This window comes from Littorina saxatilis, linkage group LG7 (genome assembly GCF_037325665.1).
Source record: "Littorina saxatilis isolate snail1 linkage group LG7, US_GU_Lsax_2.0, whole genome shotgun sequence".
Taxonomy (NCBI): Eukaryota; Metazoa; Mollusca; class Gastropoda; order Littorinimorpha; family Littorinidae; genus Littorina; species Littorina saxatilis.
In genome coordinates this window covers 46,344,551-46,349,940 of record NC_090251.1, presented here as the reverse complement: position 1 = coordinate 46,349,940, position 5,390 = coordinate 46,344,551, and the positions used below count along the sequence as shown (strand labels likewise).

Below are 5,390 nucleotides of genomic sequence, written 5' to 3'. Positions count from 1 at the left end.
TATGATGCGTTAGTTTTAATGAGTGTGTGTGGTGTGTGTGCGTGTGCGTGTGACGGAGTGATTTGAGGTTGTGTTTGTCGATTTCTTACGGGAGCCTTGAAGGCTTCGCCTCTTGTATTGGTTATAGTGTTAGTTAGTGTTAGCAGCAAGAGTTTAATGATAGAATAGTTGTCTCCCTTGAAATAGACCAGAGAAACTATGTGAGACTTGTTGACAGTTGTCAGTTGTTTAGTGTTAATAAACTTTGTAAAGGTTAACGTTTTGGTTGTAAGTTTTTGTAGGTTAGTTTTAATCTTAAAACACTTTCATCTCTTTCTATTCATTTATTTTTCACTCTTTGACTTTGTCTCAAATACACACTCAACAAGTATACATACACACTAATTCATATACACACAGATTGGGCAGACACGCACTTACATACTCAACTATAATACATAGTCAATAACAATAACACTTTTATTTTATAATAGTGGTAGTCCAACCGCTATAATTATTTCAATGAAGAACCATAAAATGCTCCGAGAAATTATAATTTTGCCTGCCTTAACAACAAAAAAGCAGGTCTTTTCTGTATCGGTTTGCTAAATGTCTACATTTCTGTATAAATTAAATCTTCAAAGGGCACAGTAGCATAAACTTGAAAGTTTCAACGTTCACTTCCGGAATGTGAATTGTCTGTGTAAAGCTGTGGCGCATTTTCCTCCTTCTGGTGTCGCCCAAGAGCCTGCAAAAAACAGACGTTTGAAAATGATAATAATTATAGTGATCAACATTAAAAGCAAAACAGATTTTTCACACACACACAGCATCACATCCCTCCCAGCTAGTCTATTTCAACACATAGACTTACAGTCAAATATTGAATAGACGTAAATACCGCGGAGCTAACCTGTTTCCATTCATACAGATTTGTCACCGTGTCTGTACAGCGACGGAACCAACGTGATTGTCTCCCTTGACACGGACTTTTCACGAGGTGATGTCAACATTATACGTTAATTGGATCTGTGATCCAAACATGGCTTTTGGTCAATCGAGATGGAAGTTTATTCCACAAGCCCGTAGGGCGAGTGGAATAAACTGCCATCGAGATTGACCAAAAGGCATGTTTGGATCACAGATCCAATTAACATATATATCTCGACATTCACTGGTCTTAGGGTTGTTGTTTTCAAAGAAGAAAGAAACTTGCTTGAACACGGACCACTTCTCCGAGCAAAATCAACAAACCTAATCACTCGCATTCCACCTCAAGGTCTCGGCCAACCAAGACTATGGCATACTCGTAGCAAAGCCGCCGAATGGTACCGTAAACCAAGAATAGTGACGTAAGAGAATAGAATGTCGTCTTTTGATTTGGAACGTGACGTGTTTCAGAACTTCTTCTGGACAAGTCGGATGGTCTTCTGCGTAGTGGTTGGCACGAGATTCGTTTTCTTCTTCGACAGTTCATCCTCCGATACTGTAGCAAAACGTTTCATCTTTTTTTCACCGTCGAGTATGCGGACGACTGAACTTGACCGCTAAAAAGTAGTCCTTTAGGAATCATTACGCCGAGTCCGAACATGAGGTCTGAACATTGTTTTTAGGCAGGATCTAGGTGAAAGCGAGGCTGTTCTTATTTCTGTGTACAGTCGAGAGAGAGAGAAATACATGTCGAGACATAGAACAATATAGCTATTCTGATGAACACATGGGGGAATTCGGGGGTTGTGATTGGATGGTCTCTTCCGATCATCAAAGCATAATGCGGCGGAAGTCGGCCATTTTACTCAATATCCAAAAGCATATTGTCAATAACAAAGACGCATGGTTCCGGTTTCTTCCACGTGTATAAAGTACACGCATACCTCGCCAGGTTTGTTTCTGTGACTAGTCGACAGACGATGCCATTTGCTTTGTGTGTGTTTTTTTTGTTGCTTACTGTACATGACATACATTACGTGTAAAATCCAGTTCTTTGACAGGCAACAAACCTTGCAAATTTTCAGAAGCTGCAATCTGAAGCGACCTATCTCTGATTCTAGCAGACGATCTCTCCAATGTTTAACACAAAATCAGCAAAATCTCCTGTCACATAGAACGTCCATTGTATAGTGCAATGTTGAAATGAAGTTACCGGTCTGAAACATTTAGTCGTTTCTTCTGAGACAATCCTTGTTCTCTTATCATCTACAGATTAACCGCAGTCTTCACCACGCGAATTCCCAACAGAAGTCAGACTTTCGAACATACAATATACATAGGCAAGCATGATACGTCATGACGTCATATGATTCCTAGCATATTGACGTAATGCTAAACATCCGGTTATCTCGAGTTTTCTCCATAATACATGTCCGTGGGTTTTTCAATGTTCGGTTATTTCCGTGGCTTCATGCGGAAAGGGAACCATCGTCTGCAATCAGCGACATGGACCATTCTGGTACTTGTTGCTGACAAAAACATGATTTTAACACAGAATTTAATGTCACGTCAGAATAGCTATATAAACACTATTGTGTTTTCATCGTAGCAATAGGGTCCGATATTTAGACTCGTCGGCATTATACTTGTCTCGTCTAAATATCGGGCCCTATTGCTACGCTGAAAACACAATAGCTGGTACTATTTAACGAACCTAATGGTCTCTCTTGAAGCGGGCTTCTCATTTATTTATTTATTTGTTTGCTTAACGCCCAGCCGACCACGAAGGCAGACGAAGGGCCATATCAGGGCGGTGCTGCTTTGACATATAACGTGCGCCACACATAAGACAGAAGTCGCAGCACAGGCTTCATGTCTCACCCAGTCACATTATTCTGACACCGGACCAACCAGTCCTAGCACTAACCCCATAATGCCAGACGCCAGGCGGAGCAGCCACTAGATTGCCAATTTAAAAGTCTTAGGTATGACCCGGCCGGGGTTCGAACCCACGACCTCCCGATCACGGGGCGGACGCCTTCCCACTAGGCCAACCGTGCCGGTGGGCTTCTCATGAGTTGAGGACTATTAAGTAGCTACGTATACGGAACCAACGTGATTGTCTCCCTTGACGTCTAACTTCTCTAAGTAATGACGAACAGCGACGGAACCAACGAGATTGTCTCCCTTGACGTCTAACTTCTCTAAGTAATGACGAACAGCGACGGAACCAACGAGATTGTCTCCCTTGACACGGACTTTTCACTATGTGATGACAACTTAAACCACTACATAACCAACATTATGGTCTCTTGAAGCGGGTTAATAATGAGGTGATGAAAATCAAGTAGCTACGGAACTAACATGCATGGTTGTCTCTTTTGACACGGACTTCTTACAAAGAAATGTCCATTGAAAAAAAAACCCAAAAAAAACCCACAGAACACCTGATTGTCTTTCTTGACACGGACTTCTCACAAAGTGATAACTACTTAAAAAAACATGTAAAAAATTTTTTTTTAATAATAACATAACAAACCGGATTGTCTCCCTTTGTCGCGGACTTCTTACAAGGTGATAACTACTTAATTTTGTTAATTGTTTTTTCGATAAGATAACAACGATACCAACCTGATTGTCCCCCTTTGACGCGGGCTCCTCACTGTCCGCGAAGGACGGAAACCAGGGCGGTGGCCGCACGTTTTCGGCGACCAGGCGATTCTTTGCTCTTGAGGTATTCGTACTGCTCCATTGTCTCCATCGCTATTTCAGTTGAGTGATCAAATCGTTTATTTAACGTCACTCTGTAAAAAACATTGGCGACATTTGTCTTAGATTAAAAACACACAGAGGCGCGCACACAAACTTTTCCTTTATGTACAGTGGTTCACCACCCTCCCACCCCCCGCACACTCTCGCTCATCTAATTAAAAATGGTATTAAGAGATACTTGGATATAAAATGGTATTCTTAAAGGTTCTGATAAAAAAAATATATAGTAGCTATATGAGAAGCAATGGCGTCAGCCGCAGCAATGTCTCTTCATATCCAGGGACCAAGTGGGTGCGTGTGCACAAGTCCAGCGATAAGTTTGGGACCTTGCCACCCAAGGTCTTTATTAAAACTTAAAAGATAGCTTAATTTTTCATTTGGGGTATTTGGCAGGATATTTCTATTTGAGTTTATAAACTGAGTCAGGGGTTGAAAGTGGCATGAGTTCAAATCACACTCCAAAGTCAAATGAGCAATGGTGAGGTCGGATTGACAGGTGCATTTAAGCTCTAGAAATTGGTAGTTCCCAGCTTCTGCCCTTAGGCGGTTAATCCTTTTTATTACACGTGGGCATGCATTATAGGTGTTCATCTGTTTTGATGGGGCTTCCCGAATGAGCCAGCCAGAGCTTATAGCCGTGTGCATGTATTTGTTCCTCCATTCTCTCCAGAGAAGAGAGTCTGTAAGGCTACTGATCTCAGAAGCAGACAATGGCAGGTCTACCTCGGAGGCGCCTATGCCTTGGGCAGCTTCTTTAGCGGCTTTGTCTGCTCTCTCGTTGCCAGGCACGTTCACGTGTGCTGGACACCAGACCAGGTTAATCTCGCTTCCTTTTTACATTTAGTCAAGTTTTGACTAAATGTTTTAACGTAGAGGGGGGAATCGAGACGAGGGTCGTGGTGTATGTGCGTGTGTGTGTGTGTGTGTGTGTGTGTGTGTCTGTCTGTTTGTGTGTGTGTGTGTTGAGCGATTCAGACTAAACTACTGGACCGATCTTTATGAAATTTGACATCAGTCAGAAGTGGAGAAACATTATCAGAGACAACTTTTTCAAGCACTGACAAAAGTTTTGCCCACATTTGTGAACGTTTCTGAAGCTCTGTTTACAGGACCGAAAACCAAGGTCATTTCCACGACGATACTTTAAAGTTCAGTTAATTTGTACTAACAAGTCAATCTTTTGCAGATTAGTCAGGGTATAAGGGATGCTGAGTTATCCTTTTTAATGGCACCTACCTTCACGTATACGCCATCGTGTACATTGCTACAAATATAGATCTTGCATGGTATACAAGTATCATTTCACTTAGACATATACCAAAAATCATCCACCATCCGAAACTGAATGATTGCTGACGTTTCAAATTCTAAAATTAGAAGAAAACAAGTCGCGTAAGGCGAAAATACAACATTTAGTCAAGTAGCTGTCGAACTCACAGAATGAAACTGAACGCAATGCAACACAATAAGACCGTATACTCGCTCACGGCAAAGGCAGTGAAATTGACAAGAAGAGCGGGGTAGTAGTTGCGCTGAGAAGGATAGCACGCTTTTTACATTTAGTCAAGTTTTGACTAAATGTTTTAACAATCGAGACGAGGGTCGTGGTTTATGTACGTGTGTGTGTCTGTGTGTGTGTGTAGAGCGATTCAGACTAAACTACTGGACCGATCTTTATGAAATTTGACATGAGAGTTCCTGGGTATGAT

General features: G+C 41.7%; 1 protein-coding gene across 4 annotated transcripts in view; it reads right to left on the bottom strand.

Moving 5' to 3' along the window:
* Positions 1 to 441: 441 nt before the first annotated feature.
* The window catches only part of LOC138971618 (2-hydroxyacyl-CoA lyase 2-like), a 70,881-nt gene continuing 65,932 nt past the window's right edge, over positions 442 to 5,390 (bottom strand). For all 4 annotated transcript variants that reach the window (XR_011457308.1, XM_070344391.1, XM_070344392.1 and 1 more), the window contains 2 exons: positions 3,541 to 3,713; positions 442 to 727 (listed from right to left, as the gene is read on the bottom strand). The gene's annotated coding sequence lies outside the window, so the exon portion shown is untranslated. The remainder of the gene's footprint in view (positions 728 to 3,540; positions 3,714 to 5,390) is intronic.